The sequence below is a fragment of the Sapajus apella genome, unplaced genomic scaffold (assembly GCF_009761245.1).
Source record: "Sapajus apella isolate SASKATOON/1434 unplaced genomic scaffold, GSC_monkey_1.0 scaffold38, whole genome shotgun sequence".
NCBI classification, from domain to species: domain Eukaryota; kingdom Metazoa; phylum Chordata; class Mammalia; order Primates; family Cebidae; genus Sapajus; species Sapajus apella.
The window spans coordinates 6,107,388-6,126,027 of record NW_022436978.1 but is presented as its reverse complement, the minus strand read 5'-3'; the positions used below and the strand labels follow the sequence as shown (position 1 = coordinate 6,126,027).

The following is an 18,640-nucleotide window of genomic DNA, read 5'->3' as shown; positions in this document are numbered from 1 at the left end:
TTTTAATCAGTCCCATACTCACAGACAGAGGGAATCCCAGCCCCTCACCCAGGAGAGGGAATGAACCTCTCTCACTTTGACAGGGTCTCCCTCCGTGGTGGGATAAGCACTGATTCTGATCTTCAGGAAAGATGGTGTTAAGAGCCTCTTCCTCTGAGGCCTAATTATGAAATCAGTATCTTCAGCAACTCCTCCTCCTTCCCTGGAGCTTCTGCAGGCAGACGCTGCCAGGTAATGTTCAAACATGCATTCACCCTTCAGGGCTTCCTGAGCACCACTCTGGCTGAGGAGGAGGACGGGATCAGCTGGGCCTGGAAGAATGGGCAGGGTTTGCTGAGGACATTTCAGGGAGGCAGATTAATTAATTTCTTTGAGCCTCAGTTTCTTCATCTACAGCTCTCCATTCTGAATTTCTAAGTCCCCAAAATGTAGAGACTTTCAAATAAGAAAAGTACCAAGAAAGAGCTTTTGTAGTTTGTAAGTGTGATGACTGGGTTTTGAGAGGTGCCTCCCTCAGACCCTGAAGACACTGTCATCAGCACATTACCTGTCTGAAGTGAAAAAGAGAAAGAAAAACAGGCAGCAAATATCCGGGGAATTTCTTCCACTGGTTGCTTTTAAATGCTTTAAAATTAAGAGACAGTTTTATCCCCTTTATGAAATTGGAAAGGTACACCGGTCTAAGGGTAAGGAGGTGGCCAGGCATGGTGGCTCACTCCCATAATTCCAGCACTTTGGGAGGCTGAGGCAGGTGGATCACCTAAGGTCAGAAGTTTGAGACCAACCTGGCCAACATGGCAAAACCCTGTCTCCACTAAAGATACAAAAATTAGCCGGGCGTAGTGGTGCGTGCTTGCAGTCCCAGCTACTCAGGAGGCTAGGGCAGGAGAATCGCTTGAACCCAGGAGGCAGAGGTTGTGGTGAGCCAAGATAGCACCACTGCACTCCAGCCTGGGTAACAGAATGAGGCTGTCTCAAAAAATAAAAAATGAAAATAAATAAATAAATAAAGCTACGTGAGTGATTGATTACCTCTTGGTTCACACATGAGTGTGTGGGCATGGGTGATGGTGGTGGTGATCATAGTCTGTGGAATATGTGTGTAGATATAAGTGTAGGTATAGATAAAAATACAGATATATGTCACAGTCAGTGGAACCTAATATTAAAAATTCGTGGAAAGAGCTGTCAGTGCTGACCACAGCCAGCCGATCTGTGACCTAGACCAACCTCTACTGCTAAAATTATTGTGACCTCAGCAAGTCAGTTTCCTATTCTGAGCCTAAGTGTTCTCATCTATAAATGAAGTAATTGGACTAGATGACATTCCTGTCTCCTCTGGTTGTAAAAATTTGATGTTTCTCTGGCTGAGCGCAGTGGCTCACGCCTGTAATCCCAGCACTTTGGGAGGCCGAGGCAGGCAGATCACGGGTCAAGAGATCGAGACCATCCTGGCCAGCATGGTGAAACCCCCGTCTCTACTAAAAATACAAAAACTAGCTGGGCGTGGTGGTGCGCACCTGAAATCCCAGCTACTTGGGAGGCTGAGGCAGGAGAATCTCTTGAACCCGGGAGGTGGAGGTTGCAGTGAGCCGAGATCATGCCACTGCACTCTAGCCTGGCAACAGACTGAGACTCTGTCTAAAAAAAAAAAAAAAAAAATTGCAAGCCGTTAAGTGAGTAAACAGTTTTTAGTGCTCTAATTAGGTAAGTGTATTCTGCTTTGTGCAGTAAGAAAAGCCAGGAGTCATAATACTTGGGTTCCCATCTTGACTCTGTCTTTCCATCTGACAAGCTTGGATAAGACAACATGTGTTTGAACCTCAGTTTCAGGAAAGAATCTATCACTTCTCCAAAGCTCATGTACTCAGATCTGGTCTCTCATTCCCCAGAGAAAGGTTTTGTGGTGCAAAAACCAAAATGTCTCGGGTCTCATTTTGTCACTTCCAGCTAAGGAGACAGCATTTCTGAGCCTTCTCCCTTAGGCACCCTATCACAAATAATAAACGTTAGTCCATCCCATTTCCTGACTTAAGAGGCACCTCAAAATATGATCCTCTGGGGCTTAACTGGAGCATAAATGCACAGCAGATGGGAGTACCTTGGGGTTTTCTGCATGTAAATTCCCATTACCTTCTTAAGCTGAGTTGCGGTCCTTGACCATGTCCCTCACTTAGATGGCTCAGGCTGGCCAGACTAGCTATGGGACCATTTGGGAGAGGACAAGACCCATGTCCTTCTGGCAGTTTTCCATGATCTTGAATTCTAGAACCAAAAAGAGCACCCCAGTGAGTCTCAATTCCTCAGATTGTATGAAAACCACCCTTCCTGTTAATTTGCTGGTAGTGGAACATGACACATAACTTCCTTGAACACAGGAGCAGGAAAGAGGAATGTTTTCATGAGGCAACAGGTGGAATAGGTAAGTATGAAGGCCCTGCCTCAAAGCACTAGCTTTGGATCAGGCAAACCCAGATTTGATTCTCAGTGGATTACTTTCTAGCTATATGAGCTTGGATACATTACTTCAACGACTCTGAACCTCAGTTTCCCCCTCTCTAAATATCTACTTCCCAGCATGATCATGAAGCTTAGACTTACTATCTATAGAGCAGTAGTCTCCATGTAGGAACTTGCATTTATCTTCTCCTTCCTTTCACAAAGTATTATTAGAAATGTGACAGTTGATGACTGTTAGCTTGGTAGCATCACGGACCCATTGTATCAGGCCTGTGCCTAACTCTTCAGATTCTTACTATCCCCCAACCACTTACCTTCTCTGATCTGGTCACAGATCGGAGAACCACCCACCATTCTCAAGTCACACCCTACACTGTGCCATTGTGTGCACAATTCTTTGCCTGGACTGCCCTCCCCAATCTCCACATACCCAAGTATTTCTCGTTTTTCTTTTCTTTTTCTTTTTTGAGATGGAGTTTCATTCGCATTGCCCAGGCTGGATCTTAGCTCACTGCAACTTCCGCCTCCCAAGTTCAAGCAATTCTCCTGCCTCAGGCTCCCAAGTAGCTGGGATTACAGGCACCTGCCACCAGTCCAGCTAATTTTTGTATTTTTTGTAGAGATGGGGTTTCACCATGTTGGCCAGGCTGGTCTTGAACTCCTGACCTCAGGTGATCCACCCACCTCACCCTCCCAAAGTGCTGGGATTGCAGGTGTGAGCCACTGTGCCCGGCCATATTTCTTATTTTTCAAGTCCCAGTTCATCTATTTTTTTCTCCCCTTTACCCTCAATACTGGCAGAAGGTCCCTGTTCAAATGCCATGTTATGTGGGAAGCACTCCCTGACTTCTAACTGGAAGTAAACGCTGCCTCTTCTGAGTGACCACAGAGCTTTTGCTGCGTCTCTCATCATTTTTCCCTTCTATAATAAAGATGTAAGAATATCAGCCCCTCTCCCTCCACCAGCGAACTAGGGAAGCCCTTTGAGAAGGATCAACACTGCCCATGCATTATCCTGGAAACCCTAAGGAGAAAACCCTGAACAAAACAGAAACCCAGCAAATACTACTGACTGACTAAATGGAGATGAATATATTTGGAGATGACGAGAAAGAGAAACTGTACTTTTCAGACAAGAAATAGAAGAAAAAGAGAAGTTACACTATCTGCGTACCTACTGTGTGAGGTACATATCGCAGTATCTAGTTACAGAGGAAGAAAATGAAGCTGGTAGAAGCTAAGTACTGATGTTATGTAACCATTAATGGGCACAGCTATATGCTAGGCACTGTTCCCGGAGAGCTGTGCACGTGTCATTTCATTTCATACTCACCACAACCCATATGAAGCAGTCTTATCCTCATTTTGTAGCTAAAGAAACTGAGGCTCAAAGAAATTAAGTAGGTAACCCAAGTTTACAAGGTTCATGTAGAGGAGGGCTGTCAATTTATATACACCACATCAGACGTGGATAGTTGGTGGGTACTTCATTTTCTTTCTTTTTATTTATTTATTTGTTTTGAGACGGAGTCTTGCTCTTGTTGCCCAGGCTGGAGTGCAATGGCACAATCTTGACTCACCGCAACCTCCACCTCCCGGATTCAAGCGATTCTCCTGCCTTGGCCTCCCAAGTAGCTGGGATTATAGGCATGTGCCACCATGCCTGGCTGATTTTTATATTTTTTAGTAGAGACGGGGTTTCTCCTTGTTGGTAAGGTTGGTCTTGAACTCTTGACCTCAGGTGATCTGCCCGCCTTGGCCTCCCAAAGTGCTGGGATTACAGGTGTGAGCCACTGTACCCAACCCATTTTCTTTAACTGATCATTTTGTCCTCTAGAATCCCAAATCCCACTGAAGAGCCAGAAACAAACAAAAACTTATCAAGTAAAAGATATCATGGTTTTTTTGTGGGGGAAGGGCGGTAAAAGAATTTCAGTTTTGTTTTTGTTTTTTCCATTGTCTGTTTCTTTTGAACAAGTGCTGTGTTCAAATAACGGCTCAAACTTGCTTCCAGGCCTGCTTCTCCTCATTCCCTCCTCCCCACAGTAAGGCTAGTCTTTGTCCTGTCCTCTGGGTTCTCCCCACCTGAAGAGGAGACGTCTCCCCTGTGCCTGCTCCCAGGGGCCCAGTTCACACCTGCAGCTTAAGTCCCTGCCAGAGAAACTCGGGGCCTGTTCCCTGGGTCCTGGGCTAAGCCGTGGCCTGGCGTTCCCTCAAAATCCAAGCTTTTCCAATTAACCAGTTTTCTTCTTTCTCTTTCACCAACAGACCCTGCCCACTCAAGGGCCTCCTGGGTCCCTGCTATGGGTCTCCTACCTGGCTGAATTCACTTCTAATCTTCTCCAGGGGCAGGGTCTATTGGTGGAAGGAAAAATAAAGACCCTAGTCTTCATCTTACTAGGGTTCCCATACTTAGCAAATCAAAGCATAGAATGCTGGGGTCTGCATTCTCTAACAGCCTGAGCCAGAGTCCTTGAACCCTCACTTCAGCACCAGCTCCTACTTCCTCCCTCCCTGCAAGCAGAGTCCACAAGTATCTCTAGCATTGACTTGAGGGTGCTTTTGGAGCGGAAAGGCAGAAGACCTTTCTTTAAAAACACACATGCATTTGCTTCCCGGCTTTGGATCACTTACGGCAGGCTTTAGCAGCCTCTTAATAGGTTTGTTTTGCGGTTGGTTTATTCCTCTGTTGAGGTGAGTGAATTTCACTCAGCTGCCTAAAGGAAGAAAGGCAGTTTGTAAGCCAAGTGGAGCAGCAAATGTCAGATCAGGCTGAAGGATGCTGAAGTTTCCCACAAGCCTCAAAGACCCTCTTGAACAACGTATTCTGCTGGTTTAGTGCAAGTGTTTTTCTTTTTTTCCCCCTCAGCCAGATATTTGGGATCTGTTTTACTCACCTGGAAAACTGCATAGTCTTGACAAGCACAAAGCAATTAAGAGATTCCTAGCTGCTGCTGCTATACACTGGCAGGTGCAAGAAAGGACACTGGCTTCTAGGATTAAGGACTCTGCCTTCACCAGTAAGGAGACATAGAGAGCAGAGGCAATTCCACAGATCATCCTGATCAATGTGAACTAGATGTGTCCAAAATACGTTGGGTCATAAATTTCAGGTAGACGCAGAAGTAATGCACCTCCTTGATTACCTCAGTTATTTACAATTGACTTGGAGAAATCCAGTCTAAGGATTTAATTTAGCAAACATTTATTGAGTTCCTGATGCACAAAAGGAAAGCCCTGGCCAGGTCAGAGCTTTGATTACAAAAATAACTAAGACGTGGTCTTGAACCTCACATGGTTTCTGGCTGCTGGCTGTGGCAGGGAGGGGAGAAAACCGCAATATGAAGTGTCTGCTCCCCTTAAAGACATTCTCCGTGTCTTGGAGGGGAACATCACACACTGGGACCTGTCGGGGGTGGGGAACAAGGGGAAGGATAGCGTTAGAAGAAATACCTAATGTAGATGACGGGTTGATGGATGCAGCAAACCACCGCGGCACATGTATACCTATGTAACAAACCTGCACGTTCCGCACATGTATCCCAGAATTTAAACTGTAATTAAAAAGAAAGAAAGAAAATTCTCCCTGTCTTAAGCCTGTTCCCTACCCTATTGCTTCAAAGCCTGTTTTCCAGGAAGATTGACACGTGTCACCTCCCAGTCCCCTCCTGCACCTGCTTCCTGCAGTCCTCTGACTTAGCTTTAACTACAGAATCTACCTACAGATTTTAGTCTTTCTCTTACTACGGTTCCCATACGTAGCAAATCAATATAAGATACATACTTATACTTGAAAAAAATACTCATTTGGGGGAAGGTGGGGATGGTTAATGGGCACACAAAATAGAAAGAATGAATAAGACCTACTATTGGATAGCACCACAGGGTGACCATAGTCATAATAACTCTATTGTACATTTTTAAATAACTAAGAGTGTAACTGGATTGTTTGTAACACAAAGGATAAATGCTTGAGGGAATAGATACCCCATTCTTCATGATGTAATCATTTCACATTGCATGCCTGTATGAAAAACATCTCATATACCCCATAAAGATATACACCTACTATGTACCCACAAAAATTAGAATTGAAAAACATTTGTTAATTAAAAATATTTTTTAAAGTATTCATTTATATCTTAATGCAAATTTAATTGGGCATGCTGTATTTTATCTGGCAACACTATGTCTTGTGAGACTTAGCTGCCAGCTCTAACCTAATGACTGTTCCTTCCTCCTTAAAATGATTTTCTTCTTTAGCAGATGTAACATGGACTGACATGGCCCTCTCCTGATCATCCTCCTTCCCCTTGGACCACCCATTCAGTCTCTTGCACAGCCTTCCCTTCTCCCCATGATCCTTAAATGTTGAGCTCCCTTAGAGCTCCAGCCTCTGTTCTTCTCCCTCCCTCAGTCTTCCCAGGACATCTTCAACACCTCATCTTCGATTGCCTCAGCCAAGGTGGCATCCACTTGATGACTCTTGTTCTAGCTCGGAGAGAATACTTTCTTGTGCTCACTCCAAGCTCTATGCCTCATGGTCTCTTGGGCAACTCCAAGCAAGATGTACCACAGACTTCCCAAGATCAGCATGTTGCAAATTTTACTCATCTGTCCCCTCTCCATTTCTACTCTTCCCAATCCCAGTGAATTAACATCCAACCCATTACCCAAGTCAGAATCCCAGCAGTGGCTCTTGATTTTGCCCTCTTCCTTCCCGCAACCCCCACATCTAATTTGTCTCCTTGCAGGTTAGATCCTGTCTTCTAAAAATTTTTCATCTGTCCCTGTTTGTTCTCTGCCACTGCCCTGTTACAGACCATCATTGCCTCTCACCTAGACCATGGTGGCAGTCTCCTAATTGGTCTCTCTGCCTCCGTTCCTCCTCTGTAGTCTATATTCCACAGCTTCCCCTGAAGCATGTTCCTAACACAAAAGTCATATTACCTCCTTCCCTTATTTCATTGGTTTCTCATCAACCATTGGGTAGCTTGACACATGGGACTCTTCACCACTTGGTAAATGCCCACTTCTCCAAGTTTATCTGCAGACACAGAGCAACCCCAGCCATACTGAAAATAGTCTCTCTTCCCCAAGCACGTGATTTGGCCTCTGAGTCTGATTTTACATGTCAGGGCATTCTGCAGCACACTCCTACCTACTCTGGAAACCGTGGAAAACTGCTTATCCTCCAAGCTTCAAGTCAGGCTTTGCCTCTTCCCAGAAGAGGCATTCTCTTCCCTACATTCTCCAAGAAAACATGGAGGGGGAGTGTACTCCATACTCTGTGTTCCTGTGGCTGCTAGAGTCTAGCACCTTGTACTAACTTGTATCTGTTAGAAAGCTCTCTAGAGGAAAGATCTGTTTGCAAGTCTTGAATTTACTGTAATTGATTACACATTACCAGACCCTGAGCTCCTGGAACACAGAGACCATATCTTTTGTTTGGCTTTGCTTTGTTCATATTTAGAATTTTTTAAATATCTGTAAGAATACAGAAATGAATACAACCAACACCTGTGTTTCAATTGTCCAGAATTGACCACTATTACTATTTTGTTGTATTTGCTTCCAGTCTCACCCCTTTGATCTCTTCCCTCAGAAGCAAAATTGTAAGTAAAAGAAGCAGACAAGGGGTCCTGGAGTGAGGGTCTAAGAAGAGCTGGAGGGCGGAGGCACGGCGACTCACACCTGTCATCCCAGCACTTTGGGAGGCTGAGATGGGTGGATCACAAGGTCAGGACATCGAGACCATCCTGGCCAACATGGTGAAATCCCATCTCTACTAGAAATACAAAAATTAACTGGGCATCGTGGTGTGCACCTGTAATCCCAGCTACTCGGGAGACTGAGGCAAGAGAATCGCTTGAACCAGGGAGTTGGAGGTTGCAGTGAGCCGAGATGGTGCCACTGCACTCCAGCCCGGTGACAGAGTGAGACTCCATCTCAAATAATTAATTAATTAATTAATTAAAAATTAAAAAAAATATCTGGAATGGGGTGGAGGATGATCTGGGAGGTGAAGGAAATGAAACAAATGGAATCAGTTAAAGCATTCTTGTAATGGACTTTGAAACGGCAGAAGTTAACATATTTTTCTTAAAAATGCCCATTTTCCCATAGACGGATGGCCCACTTGAGCTGTGTGTATACTGGTGATGAACGGAAAACATTCAATGAAAGAAAATCTTATTTATGTGGTTTTAGTTAGCAAAAAATTTTTTAGAAGATAGCATCACTTTAAAACTCTAGCAAAACTTATTTTCAGTTTGTTTTGGTGCTTATTAACAACAACAACAAAAAAACCCAATAAAACAAACAAACAAAACCTCTCTCCAACAGCCTGGAAGATTTTGCACCAAAATATTAATTGCAATTACATTTGGGTGGTAGAATTGGTGACCATTTTCTTTTGTTTGCCTGTCTACATTTTTTTTTTTTTTTTTTGAGACAGAGTCTCACTCTGTCGCCAGCCAGGCTGGAGTGCAGTGGCACGATTTCAGCTCGATGCAACCTCTGCCTCCCAGGTTCAAGCAATTCTTCTGCCTCAGCCTTCCGAGTAGCTAGGACTACAGGCACACACTACCATGCCCAGCTATTTTTTTTTCTTTTTTTGTATTTTTAGCACACATGAGGGTTCGCCAGGTTGGCCAGGATGATCTCGATCTCCTGACCTCCTGATCCACCCGCCTTGGCCTCCCAAAGTATTGGGATTACAGGCGTGAGGCACAATTTCTGGCCTGCCTGTCTACATTTTTTAAAGCAATGAAGAAGAGAAAAGATGACTTTCAAAATATATTCTAAGTAATATTCAGGGAAATGTAAACAGTTTGAGAATGTTTTTCATGATAGACATAGAAGATTTGAAGAGAGGGAGAGTATTAGTTGGCAGCCTAGAATTTGCAGCTTGGACTTTATTTCTCCCTAACAAGATTATAGATTGATTGTACCATCCAGGGAGCAAACAGCTGACCTCAAATCACATGCCAATATATTCACAATTAAACAATCACTGAAGAAGCTATAAAGCACACAAAATGCGCAGTAGTTAAAAATAATAAACAAATGAAGCTTCTGTGTTTTCTTGCCTGAGAACAAGGGCCTGTTCTTCTAGTCTTTATAATGAAATAGTGAGACTCTGTGGAAAAAAATACAGCAGTTGGTAAATGTTCTAAATGAAGCATTGCAAGTATGTCATAAACTCCGTGTGCTTCTGACTTCACCTGTGATTGGGTAAGAATGCTGGCTGGCTACGAGCAGGTGGCCAGTGGGCCTCTAGCTATTAATTCACTTCAGAAAATGGCCATTAGGAAATTTCATTTTTTTCTTTCTTAAAGTCAAATTCCTGAATTTGGTTTTTAAAACGGGAGAAGTATTTCCTAGTGAGAAAGTGATTTATTTAGTTTTTCCACATTACTGAAATAAGCTTATGCTTTTTTTTTTTTTTAAAGGTGACATCCCTGTTCAAAGACAGATTAATTGATAAAAAACAGTTTAGAAAGACTTGCAAAGTTTCCATTTGGGAAGCAAAACACCTTTCTCTATTGTGTTTATTCCTGTGCTTTTGGCATAGCAAGGCGAAAACAAAAGCCCTGCTCCGTCCTCCTGATTGGCTGCCCACTTTGGTTTCATGGGTTTTGTTTCCCTTGCTACCTGGGGGAGAAGAGTTGTGCTAATGCCAACTTTTTGGACATCCGAATGGTGGGGATAGTTTGTGGCAACCCCTCCGCTAGCCAGTCCTGAAATACTTTTTTAGTGCGGGGTCAGGCATCCGCATTTCCCCGAGGCAGCTTTCCTGGATACTTGCCAGGACACTGCAGTGCAACCAAATACTAGAGTATTAAATGAAAGAGGCGGCGGCGGTATTTGTGCTTGATGGGCGGAGAACTGAGGATGGCAGGTCAGCCTGCTGGGTCAGCCTGCCAACAAATGTCCTTTAGACAGTTGATCTCTTTGCTGGGCCGAACTCTGCTAGATACTGTGTGGGATTCTGGTGACAGGAGGGGAATAACTGGAGATGTTTATTGATTTCAATTAGTCAGTTGACAAATCTTTATTGGGCCTCTGCAATGTGTTAGGTGCTAATAGATGCAAATAATTTTAGAAAGAAGAAAGTTAGACCTATGAAAGTATTTCGTAATTTACGGTGGGTTTTCATCCGTATTACTTCAAAGAAGATAAAAAGGCATGGTCCTTGCATTCAAAAATTCATAATCTATTAGGTGAGATAAAGTATGCAGACAAATCATTACATTACAGAGTAGAATACGATACAGGTCACAAGAAAAAGGGTCAGACCCTGACCAGGGAATGAACAGCTATGCTGGAGTCACATGCCAATGCTTGCCCACCTCAGCATTCAAAAGGGACAGGTCACGTCCAGCTCTGGTCCCAGCTGTGTCTGAGCAAGATGTACATGACGGAATCTGGACGTGTGAATAGAGAGAATAGAGTGGTTGTACTTTTGTCACCTTCAAAGTACTTAAAGGGTCACACTCTTGGTTTTGGTTTCTGGCTCAATGTCTTCTGGAGGATGTGTACAACAGCCATTTGGTTGCCTTTGCAGAACCTGTACTTTTTTTGTTGTTGCTGTTGAGACAGTCTCACTCTGTCGCCCAAGCTGGAATGCATTGGCGGATCTCAGCTCACTGCAGCCTCTGCCTCCTGGGTTCAAGCGATTCTCCTGCTTCAGCCTCCAGAGTATCTGGGACTACAGGCATGCACCACCATGCCTAGCTAATGTTTGTATTTTTAGTAGAGAATGGGTTTCACTGTGTTGGCCAGACTGGCCTGGAACTCCTGACCACATGTGATCCGCCTGCCTCAGCCTTCCAGAGTGCTAGGATTATAGGCATGAGCCACCATGCCCGGCCTGAACCTGTACTTTAAAATTTTAAATCATTTTTGGAGCCCACAAGCTAGTCAAATTGTAGCTGATAATTCAAGTAGAATTAGGCTGGGTACAGTGGCTCATGTCCGTAATCTCAGCACTTTGAGGGGCCAAGGCAGGCAGATCACTTCAGATCGGGAGTTCAAGACCAGCCTGGACAACATGGCGAAACCCCATCTCTACTAAAAATAAAAAAATTAGCCAGGTGTGGTGGCGCATGCCTGTAATCCCAGCTATTCAGGAGGCTGAGGCAGGAGAATCACTTGAACCTGGGAGGCGGAGGTTGCAGTGAGCCAGGATCCGCCACTGTACTCCAGCCTGGGTGACAGAGTGAGACTCTGTCTCAAATAATAATAATAATAATAATTCATGTGGAATTAAACCTCTTGACAGTGATCTAAGTCTCACTTTTGCACCATTTTCTAAAGCACCACAAATTAGGGAATAATTTTTTTCAGTTGTGGGGGATAATTTATAGACCTCAGTGACTTAGATTATTAACTTGGTCCTAAAACTTGTAACTCTTCAATACAAGTTCACAAAGATTCATCATGGTGCCTGGGGCAGACCTCTCTTGGCTAAGAGATAGTTTTTCAGTAAACATTTTTTGTTTCAACTCTTTATTCTGATAAATATTCTAAAATGGTGTAGAAGGATTTATTGCCTTGGTAATGAGGAGACATTATTTTTTTCTTGGGTAATTTAATATCTTATGGTCTCTCAGATTTCTTATTCTGAGTGCCAGTTGCTATTGAACAGCACTCTAGATAAGGAAGATAAAGGCATTATAAACGAATGTGTACGACATCGGAAGTTCCTTGAAAACAAGTAACTTACTAAATTTCCTCTGATATAAGTGTATGTGTGTGTTGTTCTTCTGATAATTTTAAAAGAATTTTTAAAAATAGGAATTCATAGAAATTTTGATTAGTCTGATATTTTTGCATTTCTGGGTTTGCTTATAATTTGCTGCATTCATCTGGTTTTGTGACTCTCATGTCCTGATATGTCCAGAAAGGTAAAGATCTGCCTTAGAAAGTCTTCCACATTCATACAGCAAGAGAAATTAAGGAATGTGCCAAGTTCTTGAGCTTGATGTATCCTTCTTCTCCCAATTGGTTGAAACAAGTAACTAGTATGCCTCTTAGGAACACAACAATAATCTGAATTCTTGGTCTGATTAAATAAAAGGTAGAAATTAATCACATTTATTTCCAGATAAAATCCACTAGTATCACTGAAATCAAAAGCCGCATAGAACGAATTTGGTTTCACTGGTCAGAGCATTTCCAATACGCCTCTGTGATGAGCTAGAAATGAAGATGAGAAGCAAACTTAAGTCTACTAGCAAATATAGAACATGTTTCACGTCCTCAATGAGTGTGTCCGTGTTTTTCTGTTTCCATCTGGATCCTTTTCAGTGTGATTACTTATTTTTAGGTTGGCATTTTAGCAGGAAGATGAAATGGCTTCAGGAAATAATGTGAAAGGTTAAGAAGATGGATGAGAAATGTAAGTCAAGAGCTGTCATAAAGGGAAACGTGGCCTCACAGCTTCATGTTCAGTGTATCTCTTAGAAAAACTAGATATCAACTGGGCACGGTGGCTCATGCCTGTAATCTCAGCACTTTGGGAGGCCAAGACAGGCGGATCACAAGGTCTGGAGCTCGAGACCATCCTGGCTAACACAGAGAAACCCCGTCTCTACTAAAAATACAAAAAATTAGTTGGGCGTGGTGGCAGGTGCCGGTAGTCCCAGCCACTCAGGAGGGTGAGGCTGCAGAATCGCTTGAACCCTGTAGGAGGAGGTTGCAGTGAGCCGAGATCATGCCACTGCACTCCAGCCTGGGCGGTAGAGGGAGATTCCATCTCAAAAAAAAAAAAAAAAAAAAAAAAACTGGATATCCATATTTCTGCTCAATCTCTATCACTGAACCTTGTAAACTTGAGTGGCTATGCCATAGCGTAAAGGATTGTTAGAGAAAGTATGGAACTTGAAGATATGTAAGTGTGGGAGAGGCAGTGTAACCAAATAATGAAGTGGAAACCAGGCCCTAAAACAGGGCTGTGCTATTTTTTCTAAAGGCCTTTAGAGTCATATGGGAGAAGGAGGTATGAACTAGATAGAACAAGCAGCAATTTGGTAATGTTATTCATGTTGAACTGAGGGAACCTACCAAAACTGAATGACATAATCTTCAAAATAGTGTTGAGGAAGAAAACCCTTACATATTGTATTATGCAGATTGCATAAATATTATGCATATTGGGCCAGGTGCAGTGGCTCAAGCCTGTAATCTCAACACTTTGGGAGGCTAAGGAGAGTGAATCACGTGGTCGGGAGTTCAAGACCAGCTTGGCCAACATGGTGAAAATCCATCTCTACCAAAAATACAAAAAATTAGCCGGGCGTGGTGGCGGGCACCTGTAATCTCAGCTACTCGGGAGGCTGAGGCAGGAGAATTACTTGAACCCAGGAGGCGAAGGTTGCAGTGAGCCAAGATTGTGCCACTGCACTCCAGCCCAGATGACAGTGTGAGACTCCATCTCAAAAAATATATGTATTATACGTATTGTATTATGCATATTGCATAAACACTCATTTTTTTTCTAACAAGTTAAGAAGTCCAAGCTATTTTAGAAAGCTTCATATTCTCAGCCAGGCGCGGTGGCTCACGCCTGTGATCCCAGCACTTTGGGAGGCCAAGTTGGGGAGATCACAAGGTCAGGAGTTCGAGAACATCCTGGCCAATATGATGAAACCCCGTCTCTACTAACAATACAAAAATTAGCCAGGTGTGGTGGCGGGCACCTGTAGTCCCAGCTACTCAGCAGGCTGAGGCAGGAGAATCACTTGAACCCAGGACTCAGAGGTTGCAGTGAGTCAAGATTTTGCCACTACACTCCAGCCTGGGCGACAGAGCAAGACTCTGTCTCAAAAACAAAACAAAACAAAAAAAGCTTCATATTCTCCTCACTTCTTTATGTAGTGAGTAACTGATGAGGTAGTCAGCTCTGGCTATGCCTTTAGGGCAGCCACCCCGGTGGGCCCATGTGCTACAAAGAGGGCACCAGAACAAATCAGAGTGATGACTGTCTCCTTTGCTGTTCAGGTGTTCCACGCTTGTCTTTGCTCCATGCCAATCCTGGCCCCTTCTGACTCCTGATTTTAGGTTGCCCTCGGGTTCCACATCCGACTTCTGGACTGGGTTTGGTATTTGTTCACACTTGGCTGAATCAGAGCTGTCAGCTCATATTCATCTTTTAAAATCTTTCCATTACAAAGCCAGGTGCAGTGGCTCACCCCTATAATCCCAGCACTTTGGAAGGCAAGGTGGGTGGATCACCTGAGATCAGGAGTTCAAGACCAGCCTGGCCAACATGGTGAAACCCCATCTCTACTACAAATACAAAAATTAGCTGGGCATGGTGGTGGGCACCTGTAATCCCAGCTACTTTGGAGGCTGAGGCAGGAAAATCGCTTGAACCTGGGAGGCGGAGGTTGCAGTGAGCTGAGATCACTCCACTGCACTTCCAGCCTGGGCGACAGAGCAACACTCCATGTCAAAAAAAAAAAAAAGATTATATGCAGAGGCACAAAGATTTTAAAAAATACTGATGACTTCGCTTCAGAAATAATGCAAGTCAGGAGGCAATAGAAAGGCCTTTCTAAATTGCTGAAAGAAAATTTAAAAATGGCCAACAAAGCCTGTGGGAGCAAAAAAAATCTCTTAAAAACAAAAGTAAAATAAAGACATTTTTAGATTTTAAAAAGCTGAGAGAAGTAACTGCCAGCAGATTTTTTACTGTAATAAATGTTAAAAAGAACTTCTTCAGGCTGAAGGACAATGAACCAGATAGAAACTCAGGCTTACCTAAGGAATGAAGAGTTCTGAAAATGGTAGATGTGTGGGTAAATATGAAATAATTTTTCTGATTTTTAATTTATTTAAATTAGAATGGCCAGTTCTAAGCAAAATTAGTAATGATGTATTGTGAATTTTGCAATAAATAGGAATCTAAAATGTACAGCATTGATATGAAGGACCCAAGAAGGAAAACAGAAATATACTGATGTAAAGTTTTTATACTATACTTGAAGTGCTAATATTAGTTGAAGGTGAGTTGTGGTAAGTTAAAAATACATATTGCAAGCTCTGGGGCAACCACTGAAACACAAAACAGAATTGTAGTTAATAAGGCAATAATGGAAATAAAATAGAATCATCAGAGGTAATCACTTACTCCAAAAGAGGTCATAAAAAGAAGAGGTAAAGGAACAGAGAACAGATGAGTCGAGAAGAAAAAAAAATTAGTAAGATCATAGATTTACACTTATCTATATTATATTATAGTACATTATATTAATTGATTTAATTATATCAAATGTAATTAATATCATTATATTAAATGCAAATAGTCTTAACATCTTGATTAAAAGGCAGATATTATCATAATAGATAAAAAGGCAAGATTCAACTAAATACTTTCTACAAAAAAAGGAGTTTAAATATATTAAGACAAGTTGGCTAAAAGTAAAAAGGTAGAGAGAGATACATCACACACTGACTATAAAAGAGCTAGAGTGGCAATATTAATATCAGACAAAATAGATTTCAAGACCAAGAGTATTCAACAATAAAGATGGATATTTCATAATGTAGACAAGTTAATTCTAGATGGATGTGCAGTTAATAACAAAGCTTTAAAACATGTGAAACAAAAACTAACAAAGTGCAAAGGAGAAAAAGAGGAATTCACATGTAGTTAGAATTTCCCACAGAGTCCTATTTCAATAATTGGTAGAAAAAGTAAATAGAAAAGCAGTGGTGATAGAAAACATGAGCCAGTTACAAAAAAGAAGTCATAGAAAACATGAATGACACTATCACCCGATTTGACTAATTACATTTTCTAGACCCCTGTTTCCCAAAACAGCAGAATACACATTCTTTTAAAGTATACATTGAACATTCACCGTCTCTGATCACAACAGAATTAAAATAGAAATTAATGACTGAAGATATCTGAAAATCTCCAACCATTTGGAGGTTAAACAACATAACTACTAAATAACCCATTGGTAACCGAAGAAATAACAAGGGAAACATAAAAAATATTTGAACTGAATGATATGAGCCTACGGTTTACTAGAGAAGCCTTTAATTATCTTCTTTAATCAGCTGAGGGATCAGAGAAGGCTATTTTCTCTCTTAACTTGTTTACCAGCCCCTTTCATGTACCCTTCTCCCCAGGATAAAACAGAGGAGCAGTATTACCTAGGTCCTTAACACCTAGTAGTAAGAATTATTATGTATCAGGCAGTGAGCATGCGCCAGGTACAGTGCTAATTGCTTTACTGACATTATCTCATCCAATCCTGCAACAATCCACTGAGTTGGGATCTCTTGTTAGACATTTTGCAGGTAAAGAAATAGAAGTACAGAGAGGGTGACTTGTTCAGACTACAAAACTAGTACGGTGGTGCCAATATTCAAATCCAAACAGGATGACCCCAGAGCCCACATGTCTGGCAACACTCGATAGCAGCTCCATGAAGGGCATCACACAATTCTAGGGGGAAGAAGGAGTGTTATTTATATTTTATATACTATGTTTTGGCCACAAAATGGCCTCTTATTAAATCATAGCTTTTAGTTACTTTGCAAAAAGCATTACCATCTCTTTCTGGTTTGAAAAAGAAGCTTGGAAAAGTCTCTACTATCCTTATTCACTATAAGGTCTCAAGGACTGGTAAATGAATCATCTGTAAAGCAATGCACTTGGAACTAGAAGACACTGATGATCAGCTTTGTGGCCTCGGGCAAGTCACTTCTCCGGGCCTCAATTTCTTCCTGTGTAAACCAGGGAAAACAATCACTAATTATAAGGAATATGTAAGAAAACATAAGTGGAAGTGGTTTGTAAACTAAAAAATAATATATAAATTTGAGGCAACTTTTTATGCTTACTGAGGGAGGATCATTTAAAAACGGATTTTGTATTACTTATATTAATTTAAAATTTAAGCAGCAAGATCTGATCATTCATTGTTTTTACTGTGAATGATGACTTACATAACACTTTCACTTCTGAATAAGAATTTTGGTATAAAGATTTACTTTCTTTGACGGTAAAGTTTAAAAAGACTAGAGGGTACTTAAGCTGCCAGCCTTCGCCCTGCTTATACAGAGTGCTGGCAACGGAGGCTGATATTTCATAAAAATAAACCTTTAGAAGTTTGCACATGTCCCATAACACTATGCACCAGCATTTTTTAAATGTGCTCCTCTTAATCCAGCAATTTTACTTCCAAAAATTCATCTTATGGATAAAGATTTGTTTACCTAGCATGGTTTTTCATAATGGAAAACTGGAAGGAATCAATTTAATAAGTATGGCCATTTAATAAAACATTCTATAGATAATTTTAAAAAAACCACTATTCTGTAAAAGGTTGGTTTCTTATTTACCTGAGAAATTATTAATTTGGGGAAAATAAGTATTAAAGAGCAAAGTTTTAAAAGGAGGCTACACAAATAGAATTATCATGTGATCCAGCAATTTCATTTCTGGATATATACCCAAAAGAACTGAAGGTAGGGTCTTGAGGAGATCATTTGTCTACCTATGTTTACAGCAACCAACAAGTGAAAACAACCCAAGTGTCCATCAACAGATAAATGGATAAACATAAGGAGGTATATACATACAATGGAATTTAATTCAGTCTTAGAAGGAAGGACATTCTGACACATGCTATAACATTGTTGGACCTTGAGAACATTATGCTAAGTGAAATAAGCCAGCTATAAAAAAGACGAATACTGTATTAGGCCACTTGCATGAGGCATCTAGAGATGGGAGGTAGAATGATGATCACTAGGGGTGGGGAGAGGGAGGAATGCAAAGCCATTGTTTAATGTGTGTGAAATTTTAGTTTTGCAAGATGAAAGAGTTCTGGGGATTAGTTGCATAACAGTGTGAATGTACAAAACACTACTGAACTTAACCATCCACTTAGATGGTTAAAATGGTGCATTTTATATCCACTTTACTTCAGTTTAATTTTTTTTAATTTAAAAAGATAGTGAGGAATTAATTAGGCAGATAGGAAGGAGTGTTTCAGGCCCCCCTGTTAAAAAATATGGCAGCACAGAAGATCATGGTATATTCTGGGAACTGCATGTGAGTTTTTATGGCTAGATGTGCCAGACAAGATTGGGACTTTATCTAGAGAAGAAATATTGAATTGATCTGCTTAAGGCCACTCATCAAGTTGTGGCA

The 18,640-nt window shown here is 41.7% G+C and overlaps 1 protein-coding gene and 1 pseudogene across 1 annotated transcript in view; both read left to right on the top strand.

The window, feature by feature from the left end:
- The first annotated feature begins 463 nt into the window (after window positions 1–463).
- On the top strand, window positions 464–557 carry LOC116565093 (annotated as a pseudogene).
- Window positions 558–9,677: 9,120 nt separating this feature from the next.
- DLG1 (discs large MAGUK scaffold protein 1) overlaps window positions 9,678–18,640 on the top strand; it is a 291,753-nt gene continuing 282,790 nt past the window's right edge. Inside the window, exon 1 of the mRNA XM_032298165.1 lies at window positions 9,678–9,696. The gene's annotated coding sequence lies outside the window, so the exon portion shown is untranslated. The remainder of the gene's footprint in view (window positions 9,697–18,640) is intronic.